We start from the raw sequence: 16,652 nt of genomic DNA on the forward strand, positions 1-16,652 counted from the left end.
TTTCTTATCCCACTTTGCTGGGGAAAGAACCATCCCACTACAGAGTTGTTGGGCCTCCTAATGTAGTGAGATCATTTTCTTGGATTTGCCAGGGGGACCTGGTCAGAGTGAGCTAAGAAGAGCTTTACCCAATGCTCACAACTAGTGCTCATTATCTTAGGGACTGTTTGCTAGCCTGGTCCTGTGTACCAGACTCCCTCCTCACTTGCAGTGATGTCTTCTCTCAGGACCCCATTGTCTTCATTGTAATCTGGCTCCCAGTGCTCCCCTCTCCCCATGACCTTACTGCCCATTGGACCTACTTATATAAGTCTCAACCTCAAATATGAATAACCCAAGATCTTTACTCAGTGATGTAAACTAGACACTAAGAGGTCATTGAATGTGTGTAGAGTCTTGAAACTCCTGCCACAGAATGCTTGATGAAACTCTCTAAGCCTCAGTTTCCCCATTTGTAAATGCAGGAACAGGATTACCGATCTCAGCTTCATCAGTCTGACACCAGGAGGAACCCCAGGGACAAGCATGAGGCCCCAGAAAACAGAACCAGTCTAGGAGACAGTGGAGGAGAGGTATGAGGGGCAGAGGAAGTTTTCAATCAGGTGCTGAGCTTTCACTGCCAAAAAAATTTCCCACAAACAAACCCACCCCGGCAAAGGAAGCTACTGTCAGCTGGCACACAGCAGAAAAGAAGGCGGGCATGAGGCCTCATTAATCTGGCAACTGTAGGATCAGTTGCAGATACCCTCAACCCACCCACTTCTCACCATCTGCTGCTGCTGCTGCTGCTGAGCCAAAGGCATGAGGCTCTGGTGGGAGTCCAGCCTGCAGCCAGCAGACGGACCTGGACCCTAGACTATGGGGCAGTCTCAGCACCAGGGACACAGGATGTTCCCTTGAGGCCAGGCTCACAACTGTGTTCCTCAACCTCATCCCACCCTCAATGCAGTGCCACAACCTTCTGCGAAGCTCTGCTTTGTATTTTGTTTTGTTTTGTTTTTAATAAAAACATCAATGATGAGAAAGAATTCTTGATCAGCTGCCTCCTGCACACTGGGGATCAAGCCTGCAACCCAGGCACATGCCCTAACTGGGAACTGAACCATGACCTGGTTCATAGGATGATGCTCAACCACTGAACCACTCTGGCTGGGCGGGAAGCTCTGCTTTGGAAACAACTTATGGAGAAGCCTAGTGTCCTGAACAAATATTGAGCAAATAAATAATTAAACTTCATTGATTGAGAACCCACCCTGTGCCAGGAGTATACATACCTTATCTTAATTACTCCCACAGCCCTTGTTAAGACTCTTCACAGCTAATCTGTCGTAATTCTTGAAAATTTCAATATGCACACAGATGATTCTTCCAATATCCTGGCTTCTCAATTCCCCAACCTCTGCTTCTCCTTCCACCTCATTATCCCCTCCCTGCTCATACCTGAGACTTTAAAACCTTAATTTCAATTTCAAGCATCTCTTTTCAAAGCCCACTCCCTATCCTTTAGTACCGAACTCAAAATAACCCTCAACTCCCTGGAACCTTCAGCTACTTTTTACTGCCCCTTCCTCTCCTAATCCTTCCATATCTCTACTTTCCTTTCTATCCAACTTGAATTCCATGCTCACTCATATAACCCTGCCATTGCATCCATCCTCATTTTCCTTTTCTTCCCTTGTTTTGTGGTACTCTTTTGACTCAACTAAAGCTCTCCATCAACTCTGTGCATGAACCTTCACAGCTGAACATGGTGAGAGAAAAATACCTAGTAACACTAACCAGGCTCCCTTTAAATTAGTGACCACCAGCCGCACATGGGCCTTAACTGCCAGAAAGTCACACTGTATTTCTCTGGTTCATTCACTCTTCCTAGATGACATTTTCTGTTTTCTTGCTTTCTCTTTCTTCACACCTCCAATGCCTCCTCCCCATTTCATTCTCAAGCAAATACTCTGCTTCCTAGTCCTACCTTTCTCATCATTTCTCAGTGTCTTCCTTAACTCTGTGACCTCTACATGTGGGAGTGTGTGTTCTTGGACCTTTTCTCTTAGTATGATCACTCATCTCTAGTGTGGCTTTTAATATAATCAGTGCTCAGATGACTCTCAAATATAGCCCCAGCTCAGACCTCTGCTCTGAACTTCGAGACATATACTGTTGCTGAACTGACAGCTCCACCTGTCTAAAGAGCATCTCAAACTTAATGTAAAAAAATACTCCTTTTACCCTCCCACCTACCCAACCTGCTCTTTCCCATTTCAGCAAATAGCAGCACCATCATTCCAGTCTCTCAAGCCCAAACCCTTGCAGTAACACTTCACTCCATTTGTGCTTCTTCTACCCACTACAAGCCTCCCCATCACACACAGATTTGTATCTGTTTTGTTCACAATTAATACCTCAGCTCCTGAAAAAAAATGGCCCTTAGTAGTAGGTAGTCAATAAATACAGGCAGTCCTCAGGTTACGTCGGAGGCCCATTCCTATGGCACAATGTAACGCAATTTTCGCTGTAAGTGGGAACCCACCTACATAAGCACCTACAAAATTAAACAGTAAAAAAAAAAAAAAAATTTAAGGAAGATAACAATTCCTGACCTTTATTTGTGGTAAATAATAAAAAGCATAAAGCACATATGTACAAACGTCGAAATGAGAGAATTTTTTTTATAAATACTATAAATGGGAGATGGCGACATAACCATGAAATGACATTAAGCCGAGTCCGACGTAACCTGAGGACTGTCTGTACTTGTTAAATAAATGAGTAATTACATTAACTTCTGTTCATTCAAAAGGTAAAATATAGTTGACCCTTAAACAACATGGGTTTGAACTATATGGGTCCACTAATATGCAGATTTTTTTTTAATAAACATAGAGTCAGCCCTGGGCTTCATATCCATGGATTCAACCAACCACAGATTGAAAATGAAAACACTATTTTTGATTCTCTGTTGGAAATCATGGATGTGGAGACGGGATGCAGGGAGGGGAGCGGCTGTCTGCATTGTTCTGTGCCATTTTACATAAGGGACTTGAGCATCTTTAGATTTTGGTACCTGCAGGGATCCTGGAACCATTCCCCCATGAAAACTGAGGGATTATAGTTAACTTTAGGGTGAGTCAAAGGTTATAAGTGAAATTCATTGGCACAGGGTATCCCCACTTTGTATAATAACTGTAATTACAAATCGTGATAAGGACTTGGAAGGAAAGTGCTAAGGAGGAAAATAACAAGGGAGATCTACTTTGACAGGGCAACAACGTTTTTCCTGAGAAAATTCTCTGGAAATAAGACCTCAAGGAGAAGAAGCAGGCAAAGAACTTCAATACAAAGACCCAGAGGTGGAAAAGAGCCTAATGGGTTCTAGGAAACGACAATGGCCAGAGGGGCAGCAGATGAGAAAAGAGACAGAGGTGCCAGTAGACATTGGAGAGCTGGCCAGGTCCTGCAGGCTCTTAGAGATGCTGGAAAGGAATGTGGGCTTTATTTTAAGGTCCCTGAGTTTTTAAATTAAGAGTGTAGAGTAATGTTAAGATCTGAGGATTTGGATCCTTGTTCTGCCAGGCTTATGCTCCGTGACCTCTAGTAAGTATCTCTCCCTCTCTGAACCCTACATCTATAATATATGGATAACCATTTCTGACATGTATGTACCATTGTCTTCAGGTTCAAGTGAGAGCAGCCAAGGAATATTTAGAGGTGTCGGCGCCAGAGCTTGAAGGACATTTTAACCAGATTGTTAAAGACATGCACCAAATACAAGGAAAAGGTAGAAATGGTTTGCATTTGAAGAGGTTAAATATGCCTGGCTGGTGTTGCTCAGTGGTTGAGCATCAGCCCATGAACCAGGTCACGATTTTATTATTAGTCAGGGCATATGTCTGGGTTTGGGGCTCTATCCGTGTGAAGCGTGCAGAAGGTAGCTGATTAATGATTCTCTCTCATCATTGATATTTCTATCTCTCCTCTCTTTCTGTCTGGTATCAATAAAAACATATTTTTAAAGAGGTTAAATATGGTTAAAATCAGCAAGGTTTGTTTTGCTGTGGTGCAAGTTAGAAGGCATTTCCTAGCAAAGCCCACGAGTTTCCAGCCAGAATTCTGGCTAAGTGCCTGGCATTTCAGAAGGCAAAATGAGAAGTAACCTTCTGACAGAAAGTACCTGGAACCTGGAATTCTGTCCCATTAACCACAGAATTGGGGCCCAAGGAAATGCCCTCTACTGTCCCCTACCATTGCACTGAGATCCATTAACTGATAATTACAACGTATATTGTCCTTCCGACTAGATAGGGAGCTGTTTGAGGGTAAGGACAGTTTGATTCTCATCAAGGTGCTAGAAACCATCAGCTGAATGAATGAAGATTTGTGCCAATTCTGGGCTCTTAGTCCACTGACCCCTAGTTCTAAATCCTTCTCAATCCTTCAATGATTTTCTTCCCTAAAAAGTTTCTTTGACTTTACAGTGGGCCTGTCCTGGTTTCTAAAGGGGTGGATTTCTATTGGGAATCAAATTCCTTTGAGCGGAGATCCCTGATGACATTATAATGTCCTAGAAATTAGCATGGCTGCTCTCCAACCCAACTCCATGACAATAATTACTGAAAAAGTCATTATCTAGTGAACACCTTCTATTGCCAAGCACTGTGCTAGCCCCTTGACATAAATCATCTTTTTTAATAAGTAAAAAGTTCTCCTTGGTAATCTCACCGAGCCAGCAACCGTGAGAAATACATGGAAATTACTAGCTGCTATCAATATTACTGTGTCTAAAACTACCATTTTCTCCTGCATTAGAACAATCTGAACATTGTTAGGCAAAGACATCTAAGCAATTTTAAAATTATTTGAGTCATGACGGAGAGACTCACAATTGAAATATTTACCTTTCAATTGCAGGTGAGGATGTTCCCAGAGACGGGAGATGTGACAAGTTCCCACATCGTGTGAGCATCAGAGAAAAGTTCCCCTGACAAGTCACGTGCAGAGATGAGAACTGCTGATTAAAAACAGGATTAATTTTATCTCCCCAGTATTTCTGCCAGAGAAATACTCTTAGGTTCGTAGAATAGTGCAACTGGAAAGGTTCTTTGAGGTCTCCCGTTGGCCTTATAGATGGGGAAATAGAGGCCCAGAAATCTGAAGTGCATCCTAATCATTCAGACTGCCTCCTCACCCTCCCCACTCCTCACCCTCCTCCACACTAGAGTTTATTGAATACACAAATGAATAAAACTGATGGGAGTTTGGATCTTGATTTGTCCATTCATTTACTGAACGAATATTTACTGACTATTGACCATTTGCCAGGCTCTGTTCTAGGCACTGGGGATACATCAGTAAATAAAGAAGACAGAAATCTCTGCCCTAATGGAGCTTACTAGTACATTCTAGAGAGAGGAGGTGGACTCTAAAAAATATATTCATACATGCATAAACTGCATAGACTGTTAAGTGGTCATAAAAGTTAGAAAGAAAGATAAAGATAAAATTGAATGATCAGGGAGGTCTCACTTAGAAAGTGATAGAAGCAAGGAAGGGAGCCATGCGGATACCCGGTGGACAAAATCCAGAGCGAAAGAATTTGTAAAGGCCTGGTGTGTCCAAAGAACACTGAGGAGGCCCACGTGGCTGGAGCATAGTGAGTGAAGTGCAAGATTTTAGACACGAGTCCAGAAAGATAATGGGGGGGCAGGGGATGGGACCACCAAATCATGAAGGTTCTGCACCATCAGTGGCTAGTTTCCTCTCATATTTACTCTTTTCTGCACTGCTCCCTAGCTCTTTGGCTTCTGGCTAGGCTTGACCAATGAGAGGCACTGGCAGGAGAGAGAGGGAAGGAGTAAAAGTCAGGTATTCCTCCCCCACTAGCCTGTAAGGGACCCAGGACTTCCCCTTCCCACACTCTCCATTTCAATTGGTATATCCCTCAGGGGTAACGGGTTCCCATGGCTTCATCTCCCACCAGACAGACCAACCATGTTTCTGACGCTGGTGAGGCAGCTCCAGCCCTTGGGCTCTAGTAACATGGCTTCCTCCCTTTATTCCTGCATCCTCGAGGAGAGTGGCATCCCCCTGCACTTGCTGATCTCAGAGCTTTCTCTCCTCCCCTTGGTTGTTCTCTCAACTCTTCTAATGCCTTTGTAATTAACTCCATGTATTAAATGATCGCTAAACTACCTGGGGTGGGTTGTGTTTTCCCAACTGGACTCTGATGGATATGAGTTCCATAGGCCCCTGTAAGACAGGCTTTTACTCTGAGGGAAATGGGCAGCCATTGGTGGGTTCAAGCAGAGGTTTGTGAAGGGCCTTGAAAACCTAGATGAGGCATTTGTGTTTCCATAAGTGTTTGTTGCATGGAAGTCATACAAAATGTGTGATGAAACAGACTTCTGTCCCTGCTCCTCTGTTCTCCACTCAGAGCTCAATAAATGGCATAGAGAACCCAAACATTACAAAGACAAGAAAAGGTATTTGCATATTCTTAAGCATTTTTGCCAAAGTTTCCAACTCTTGAAAGACCTTTGGAGGTCAGGGGGTTCAGATGACACTGCAGAGAAAGGCTTTTCTCTGATTTCTCAGGAGAGCCAGCAAAGATGGAAAAGAAAAGGTAACCCTTAAGCAGCTCCTGCCATAATCTAGGATCCCTGCCAGGCAATTTCACTTCTAATGGCTCATTTAATCCTACAAGGACACCATTCAGTGGATATTATCTTTATTTTGCAAACTGAGCTTCTGAGTTTCAGAGAAGTTAGGTAACTAGTCTAAGATGACGCATTCTCCTAGTCTATCAACAAATAGATCAAGAATCAGCACAACCCCTCAAGGTAGCCACCCAGGCTGTGGAATGGAGAAGTCTTTGGGCAAAGTCATTGGACAAAAGACCAGGTCTCTGGACCAAAAGTCATTTTGCCTCTTTGAGTCTCAATGACTTCATCTATGAAGTAGGAATAACATTAATAATATCCATTCCAAAATATGGTTTTAAGGGTTAAAATAAGCTGCTGTATGATAAGGAGTTTGTACATTTTCAAACTATATACCAAAAGTTCTTAGTCTGGACATCATGTTTGAGCCTTGAGGTCCAGAAACCCTATGAAGATGATGCTAAAATTTGTAGGTACATGCATAGATCTGTTATCTCCCAACCTACACACACACATACACACATGTGTGTGTGTAGGTTGGGAGATAACACACACACACACACACACACACACACACACACACACACAAAGCTGACTCTCTTCATTCCTCTTTTATAGGTAAGCGTCTTGATATGTGGATGGTAATTCTATTACATAAAGAAAGCTTTTTCATACAACATGGCTCCCAAATGTAATCCAACTAACTACTAGTTAGACTATGTACTCTGGACTTGAGGAGCTATCCAAGGGATTTTTTCATGGTAATTTGATTACTTTGATTTTTGTCTCACAAATTGTCTTTAGAATCCAACCCCTGCGTAAGATGTGACTCCTGTCTTTATGCATTTGTGGTAGAAGGACATGGGACTCCCAGAGCAGATTCTCAAAGGAGAAGGTTACTCAAGGTTGGTTGGAAAGCACCATTTGAGACAAATATTAAGATGTAGGATGAGCAGGAAGGAGGCAGAAAACAGAAGTAGGGCCTGGTAATGGAGACCTTCAGCATCATCCAGAATACAAACTCCCCTCTCTGTCCCAATTTGCATAACTCATCCAATCCTTTCTCTTATTCACCTATTCCAGGGCTGAATACCTATGGATGATTTGGGAGAGGGAGACCTTTAACCTAGGTAAAAGCAAGGTAGACTTGGATTCATTACCCAGCTGTGTGTAGGACTCTTCCTCTTTCTGGATCTCTGTCTCTTCATCTATAAAATGGGAATAATCATACTTTTCCTGCCAGTAGTACCCAATAGAGTGTTTGGCATTTAGTGGAAGTTCATCTCGTGTTAGTTAAATTTGGCTCCTGGGGGCATCAAATGAGATGATAGATGGTCAAGTGATTAGAAAGAAAGACCAAAGACAGACACAAAGTCCTGAATTATTACCGTGGTCACTGACTTTGAGCAGCTCTCACTCCTTCTGGAAGCAGCAGGCTCTCAGCCCTCTTCCAGCACATCAGGCTCCCTCTGCTGCAAAGGAGACAGGAGGTAAATTCATCAATCGTCCAGGCTGATGCCAGACATTGGAAATCTCCCAATGCATGCTAATGCCATCAACCCTTGCTGAGATGTGCTGGATTTTCACACAAGCTTATTTAACTCTGATTCACCTCTGGAGAAAAGAAAGGTTATATTATTGATATGAATAAATAGTATGAACAAAGTTATCCAAACAACAACAATTATCCCCAGGCTTCAACTTTCACAACTTCTATGTAAGGTCAGGTGACATTCCCTCTTAGGCCATCATGCCATCATCCACTCACTCAATTACCTATCAAATGCTCACTTTGAGCAGACTCTGAGCTGGGCCCGAGGGGGCACCAGGAGAACATAGAGCAGACCCTGTGCTAAAGAAGCTGCTGATCTAGGGCTAAGAAAAGGGCAGAACCAGGGGCCCGGACAATTGTAGACATTAAGCATTGATGGATCATAGACTCAGGAAGCCCAGAATGTTGTGGGAGCAAGAGAAGAAAACATTCATTAGCTGGAGATGGGCAAAACCATAGAGACTTTGAAGATATCAAGCCCTCTACAGGCTGAGCCCAGCTCCAGTCCACAGCTCCCTTTCACCACATCTTCTCACACCATCTGCACCATCTGCCAGAGATGCAGCAGCCTTTCTTCTGCACCAGGTCATTTCATGCCTTCACACTCCTGATGAGGTATGTAAAAATAAGAGTGAAACTCCTGTCCTGGAAGAGAATTCAGACAAGGTCTCATAAGGAAATGCTTGAGCTGGCTCTTGGAATGAGTAGGAACTCACCCAAGGAGCTGTCCAGGGGCTGTGTGTGGCATGTGGGTAGGAAAGATAGCACATGTAGGGAATGGTACAGAGTTCAGTGTCACTAGAGCATAACATGAATGTAGGGGAATGCAGGTGTTGAAACTGGGGGCAGAGTCAACATGGCCAAAGGTCGTGGATGCCAGGGAAAGGGGCTGTCCTGCAGGTGATGGGAGGTCCTTCCTAGGTTGTAAGCTCCATCATAATGACTCTGGGGTCCCTGAAGTAAATTCAGAAGAGGCCAGGCTTTTACAAACTGGTGAAGAGAAAGCTGAAATCTGACCCAAAGACAAGAATGTGCATCCCAGGCCCCACAGATCCTCAGCCAGTGAGCAACCCCTCCCCCACTACCCTGTAAGGGACCCAGGACTTCCCAAGGTCACCCTGTCCTGATAGCCTTTGATGTTGCTAGCATTTCTCCTCTACCCTTGTAAATGCTCTCCTTTCTGCAGGTGCTGTGCCAAGGACAGATTTGATGGCAAGCAAATGGCCCACTGGAGAAATAAAATGCTGTTGGGTTTTTTTGTTTTTTATTATCATTATTATTTTTTTTCCTCTGAGCCGCACAAGTGACAGGACATAATAATATCATATATTCTAACTTGCTCTTGCAAATCAAAACTTTTTAATATTTTCCTTTCAAATGAAAATGCCATTTATCATTATCAAATGAAGTGCTAATGAAAACAACATGTAGAAGAAACACGTTCGCACCACAGAGCATGATGGAGCACCTTGTCAACAGTTCATAGTCTCGCCGTTAATCTGATTTCTGCCAAAAATCACTTAAGTGAGACTTGGGGGTTTTTTGTTCTCTATGCTCTGGGACCTGCTACTGAGGCCCGTTTATTCCCCTCTCCTGGGAAGGCTCTGAATCCCGAGCCAGTTTTTATCTGACTTTTAATGGGACTCCCATTGATCGCATGAGGGATGTGTGCTTATCAGGGGGGCTATGCGTGCTTGTCTGTGTGTTACTGCTCATTTCTCTCACCAGACACATACTGGCTGGTGGGCTGCAGCCATGTTCTTGTGTAGGGGTGTGTGTGTGTGTGTGTATGTGTGTGTGCTTCAATCTGGGTGTGCCTCTGCAGGTTAATGTATGAAGGCTCTCCCTCTGGGACCTGATCATCTCCGACAGGCCCCGCCCCCCAATACCATCACGTTAGGAATAGTTTTCAAAATATGAGTTGTGGGGAAAACAAACATTCAGTCTATAGCAAAAAAATAAGGACAAAAAGCTGGATCCAGAAGGAAATCGTGTCTGAACCTAGGTGGCCATGAGCCACAGAAGAGTCTAACTCTGCTTCCTTCTCCATCGCCCGCCAACTTTGCCTTGGTCTGCTTAAAGGCACGGGTTAGTGTGAACGTGGGATGGAAACTGGGAGTCCCGATGGGCTCCTCCTATCCTCAGCTCCTCACCAAGCCTTGTGATCTCAAGAGACAGTATAGTGTGGGTTTGAGAACATGGATTCTGGATCTAGACTTCCTAAGTTCAAATCCTGCTTTCACCATTTACCAGGTATATAACCTTGAATATGAAATATACTCCTTTGGGCTTAATTATTTGGGTTATTTCGAGAACTAAATGAGTTATATGTCAAGCAGTTACACTGGTTCTTGGCATGTGGAGGGGATTCAGTGTTCACTGTTATAGTTACTTCTACTATCATATATTGTTTGCTTCTACTTCCTAAGTTCCAGTATCTCCTGAACCAATGTGCTTCTCTCTCCATTGCTTGTGCACTGCCCTGGTCCAGGCCACCACGATTTCTCCCAAACACAGCAACAGCCTCCTCCTACACAGGGGCCTTCCTGTTTTTTGTTGGGTCATCCCTTATGCCACTCTGGCCCCAGAATGCTCTTTCTGAACCATGCATCTGGCCATGTCACTTTCACCTATCAGTGGCTCCCATTGTCCCCAGAATGAAGTCCAAGTTCTCAGACAGAAGTCACAGGCCCTTCATGATTCAGCCCTTTTGTACCTGTCACAGTCTCAGCATCTGCCTTAGCCCTCCAGGTGTCAGCCACATGATCCTTTCCCAGTCCCCCAAATGGCTTTTGCATATTCTGATCCCTCTACTTGGGTCACCATCTCCTACTGCTTCATCAAATCAGCTCCTCTGCCTCCTTCAGTCTCAGCTCAGTAGTCACTCTTTCTAAGATGCTGTCCCTGCCTCCCCAGGCAGAATTGAGTCCCCTTTTCCATGAGCCCTGTGGCCTACCTGACCACGTGGTGTTATCACACATATCTGCCGCCCAGATTCTGAGCTCCTCCAGGGCAGACGCTGGGCCTGACCCACCTGTGCAGATGCTCAATAAACCCATAGGAAACGGGATTGAATTAGGACCAGCCCAATATTGCATTTTAAGAGCCAGAAAGCAGAATAAAGTGGCTGGATCCAACTCCTCCAGGGGAGGCTCGTGCGTGGGCCAGGGGATCAGGAGATGTTCTTTTTTCACACCGTCCCCTTCCTGCTGCCAACCCCCACCTAGCCGCGTGAGTCTTGTGCGTTGACTCCAGATTGGATGGGCTTGGCAGTGACTGCCTGGCTGGGTGCCCACCACCCGTGGGCGCCCAGGAAACACTTGCTGGAAGGAGCTCAGCACCACCCAAGCACTGCAGCCCTCCAACTTCTATGCTGAGGTGTTGGAGACAGGAGTAGGTGACAAGCAGAAGGTGGGTGACCTGAATCTACAGTCCCTGGAACACAGGCTCCTCCTGTATGAAATGGGGTCAATAACCCCTTCATGGTTGTCAGGGGGAGTCAAGGAGATCACAGATGTGGGCACACAGTAAGCACTTCCTACTCCTGCTCAACTCCTGATGATTTTCTTGGCACCACCAGGGACACTTAGGTGAAGAGAGTGAGGAAAAGCACAATGTTGGGAAGGATCCCACTTCTATGCCATGTAGATGGGAAGATCTCTGCAAATGTACAATACTTTCTGAAGATTTGGCTTGTTTTCAAAAGCCCCGTGAGTGGTGAACCTGGACACTGATTTATAATGGTTAGCAAGCAGAGATAAGCAGGTCAGGAAAATAGGACTGTGTGTATATGGAGGGGGATTGAACTGACATATATCACTGCCAGCAACAGCTAACACGTATAGAGAGCACTTACTATGAACAGGAACTGTATTAAGTGCTTTATTTGTATAATCTTATTTAAGCCTCAAAACTGTGCAATGGGAAAATATTCTTACATGTGTCCCACTTTACAGGCGAGATAACTAAGTCAAAGGGAGTTGAGTAATTGCCCAAGGATTTATTAATGCAGAGCGAGGATTTGAACTCAAAGGTAATGATTCCCAAGCCTTGCTCTTTCCATCCTGTTGTCATTGGTCTTCAGCCCTATGCCTACTGTTCTATACCCTTCTGAGCAGCACTAGGGCTGGAAACTCGAGAACTACATTGTTCAGACTCCTCTGCCTCCTGGTTCCATTCTGGTTCTGCAGTGGGAAGGCACACCTGGGCCATAAGAAGGCAGGAAAAAAAGTGAAGCCATTTCAGGCTCCAGTCACCTGTGAGAGGACTCTTGGGTTGCAGGAACTCACTGACATCGGTTCCAAAAATGTCTCTGGGGTACAGCCTCCATTTCCCCCTTTTACTTCTCCAGACTAAGGAGCAGTAGTGGCTTCCTTTCAGTAACTGATTTCTGGGGAACGCCCTCTTTCTTCCCCCTTTTGCTCTCCAGCCTATCCAATAGCTCTGTAATGTGTCTCTGCTTGGAGACACTGGCTAACACAGTATTTTTCTTCCTACTTTTTTCCATCAGAAGAAATAGCCAGTCATAGGATCAAGATGTCAGTCAAATAGGCTGAGGGCAGGGCTGAGGTCTTTGCTGGACACTAGAGCTCTATCAGGGAAACTGAGTTAACATCAAGAAAAGGGGGTGCAGGTCAGAGCAGTGAGTATCCAACATGCTAGGATCAGTCTGTGAGCCTAATTTCAGAACTCACCCACTATTAAGGCTGAGGCCCAAAGCCATCCATCAACACCAGGATGGCCCAGGGCTTGAGGGATGCAAGAGAGACTTGGGACTGTCAGCCAAGCTGACTTGGAGATGCAAAGCCAACAATATCATCCCCCTAGAAGCCCATGGACTTTGTATTGACTATTCTTTTCATTTGGGAACTTGACCAGCAAGCTTTGGAAATTTCACCTTTCCTACCCAGCTAGTTCTGTTAATCTAGCTCCCACCACCCTTGTTTATAAAATGGGGGCTGTCTTGCCCAGTGCATAAGTGTGAGGATTGAGTAAGATCATGTATGTAGCTCAGCTCCTGGCCTGTTGCAGACACTTAATAACTGTGGATCCCTGCCCCACCCCTTCTGAATGATAATCTCTCTTATTTAGGCATTTAATACAACCTGTATGTGTATCTCTCAAACTCCATTATAAGGTGAGAAAGTAAAGATCATGTCATAGTGTTCTCTGCCTCAATTCAGAGTACCTAGTTTATTTAAAAATAATAACATGCCTTTAATAATAAATAAACCTGCCCAGCTCATGTTGCTCAGTGGTTAAGTGTCAACCTCTGAATTAGGAGATCACAGTTTGATTCCAGTCAGGACACATGCCCAGGTTGTGTGCAGGAGGCAGCCAACCAATGATTCTCTCTCGTCATTTATGCTTCTATCTCTCTCTCCCTCTACCTTCTCTCTAAAGTAAATAAAAATATATTTTTTAAATAATAATAAATTAACCTTCACATTTATAAAAAATAAAAAGAAGATGGACAAAGATAAATGAGGCTTCTTCATTCAGCCTGAATATGGCACATTAAGACTGAAACTTTAGAATCTGTTCAATTTATTTTAGTAATAGTGGCCTAGTGCATGAAATTCGTGCATGGGGGGGTGGGGGGGTTGTCCCTCAACCCAGCCTGCACCTTCTCCAATCTGGGACTCCTGGGGGATGTCCAACTGCCAGACATCCTTCTCAGAACCCAGGATTGCTGGCTTCTAACTGCTCACCTGCCTGCCTGCCTGATTGCCCCTAATCACTCTGCCTCTGGCCTGATCATCCCCAACTGCCCTTCCTTCTTGGTCTTATCACCTCTAACCACCTCTGCCTTGGCCCTGTCACCATGGCTTTGTCCAGAAGGATGTCTGGAAGGCTCCCAGTCTAATTAGCATATTACCTATTTAATATACATAATTAGTATACATAATTCATTCTTCTTTCCCTACCTTTCTCCTTTCCTCCCTTTCTTTCTCCCACACATACTTATTTTCCAAGCCCAGAAACACAAGGGTAAATAAAGCATAGTCCTTATCCTTGGAGTCCATATTCCAATGGGGAGACAGCGTGTGGGCAGATGTCCACAACCCACAGCTGCATGTATGGGGCATTGCTGTACACGCCCACAGCAGAGAGCAGAGCTGACGGAGGGGAGCACTGTGGTGTGGAGGCCACAGAGGGGGTTTCTGTAAGGACATACTCATGTGTGGGGTCAACACAAGAGTGAAAAGGAGTGACATGCGAGGGCAGGAATGGGAAGACAGTAAGGATTGAGCAGACTGCGGTTCAGCAGGCTGTGGTGCAGCCCAGAGTGAGCCGGGAACCCTGGGTGGAACTCAGCATCCTCTTTGGTACAATGGGGGAATAATACCTGTTGGGCAAGTTTGTCATAAGTTTGATGGTCATTCAGAAAGGGCCTGGCGTAATAGGAGTCAATGGATATCAGGTCCCTCCCACCACCATGGTGACAGTGTCTTGCCTGGAAAAGATAGGAGTCCAAAATGCAATGTCTCTTCAAAATATTTTCTCAAGTGTTTAAAAAATACAAACTCTAAAATCACTCTGCCCCCCCCCCCATCACCTCCCACCACCAAGAAGACGGCACAGCTACAGTGGCTGGGCCAGCTGACCTCTGCCTGCATTCTCTCTTCAGATTTCTGCAAGAACCTGGGGCTGGGAGCCCTGGCATGAGGGTGTGTTTGGTTTAAGTATCTCTGCTCATGTGTGCCATGCTCATCCCGCAATGCCACATGGTGAACCCTGCCCATCTCTCCATGGTGCCTCCTCCAGAAAGCCTTCCTGAAATGACCCTTACAGCCACCACTGGTACCTTGAATATGGTTGTTCCTGCAGATGTCCATCTCCTCCACCTAAAAGTGAGCATCTGGAGGGCAGGGCCTATGTCTTACCCAGCTCTGGGCCCCAGGGCCTACCACAGGCCCAGCCCAGGAAATGAACAGAGGAGCAAGCATTTACCAGGCATTTGCTCTGAGTCAGGCTCTGGGCTGATCAACTCACAAGCACAATGTCATTGAATCTCACAGAACTTCACAAGGTAAGAAGCATCACTCGGTTTGCATAGGCTCAGGGGAGTCAAATCCTTTGCCCAAAGTCACACTTCTGGTGAGTGATGAACCCCAGCAGACTCTGTATCTCCCGAACTTTAACCTCTCCAGAGGCTAACCCTAACTACTTCTGCTCAGAGGAGAGGGAGGGAAGGAAGAAGGGAGGGAAAAAGGGAGGAGAAAAGGATCAGAAATTGCTTCACTTGTCCCTCTCAGCTTCAACTGGGTGGAGACTTTGGTTGGGAGCTGTTCCCAGCATCTAAATGAAAGGTGACCACAGCCTCAGATGGGGAGGAGAGCAAGTGGTGAGATGCCGAGATGCTTAGGGAGGGGCATCTTTGGGATCTGCTCACTTACTGATGGAGGGAGGGCTGAGAGAAAAGGATGAATGGATAGGTGCTGTTCAGTAATGTGGAAGTCAATCATCACCTTCATCATCATCATCATCATTGTCGTCGTCATGGATAGAGAGAGAAGTAATTTCATGCCTGGTGCTGTACTAAGTGCTCCACATACGTGGTCCCGTTCAGGCTTTGCAGCAACCTGGTGAAAAAATATTATTTTGGAGATAAGAATATGGAGTCTGCCAGGCAATAGCCTATTTGGGACAATTTACATCAAAATTGACTTGAACCTTAGAAAATATTTTACCAGCCCTTTTCAATCATGAAACATGTGCCCTGGCTACTCAATCCCTCCCCTGACATAAAGAGGTTGGGATGTCCTGTGCCCCCACTTTTGTCCTAACGTCACAATCCCAGTCTCCTGGGATCTGTCCAACCTAAAGCATTCCCCAGGCACCTGTCCCAGCGAGATTAACAAGTCTGTCCACAAACAGAACCTGGGGACAGCCAGGAGGGCTCAAAGGGGGCGGCAGATCAGCATCCCCTTCGCTGGTGTACCCAAATTGCTGATGTCCACCGAGGCTACCACTCCACTGTCCCTGAATAACCCCCAACTTTTCCACCCCATCGGCTCAAGGACTCACTCTGGCAGCCCGGGGTCAGGCTCACAGCTACTTGGAGCCCTAGCCACGGGAAAGCTATCAGAATTGGGTAAATGCAGCTGTTCTTTGGAAGGAACACGTTGAGGGTGCTTAGCAAATCAACTTCCTAATGAATCTTTTCAGGTCTGGATGGAAGCCATTCCATGACTATGGAACTTGGTTTGGTTTGGAAATTAATGTGGTAATTTACAGCCACTCTGCCAGGCAAGAAGATCAACCGAGGGAGAGGGAAGTGAGGGGAGAGAAACCTGCTGTGTCAGAGCCTTAAGAGACACCAGCCTGGGACATGTCTGAAGAATGAGCCAACACACTGTACAGCAGGGTGGCTTCTGTCAGGCTGGGCCTATGTGAGACACAGGCAAAGCCACTCCTCCAAGCAGATCTGAAAGTTAATGTCC

Source organism: Pipistrellus kuhlii, unplaced genomic scaffold, assembly GCF_014108245.1.
Source record: "Pipistrellus kuhlii isolate mPipKuh1 unplaced genomic scaffold, mPipKuh1.p scaffold_m20_p_2, whole genome shotgun sequence".
Taxonomy (NCBI): domain Eukaryota; kingdom Metazoa; phylum Chordata; class Mammalia; order Chiroptera; family Vespertilionidae; genus Pipistrellus; species Pipistrellus kuhlii.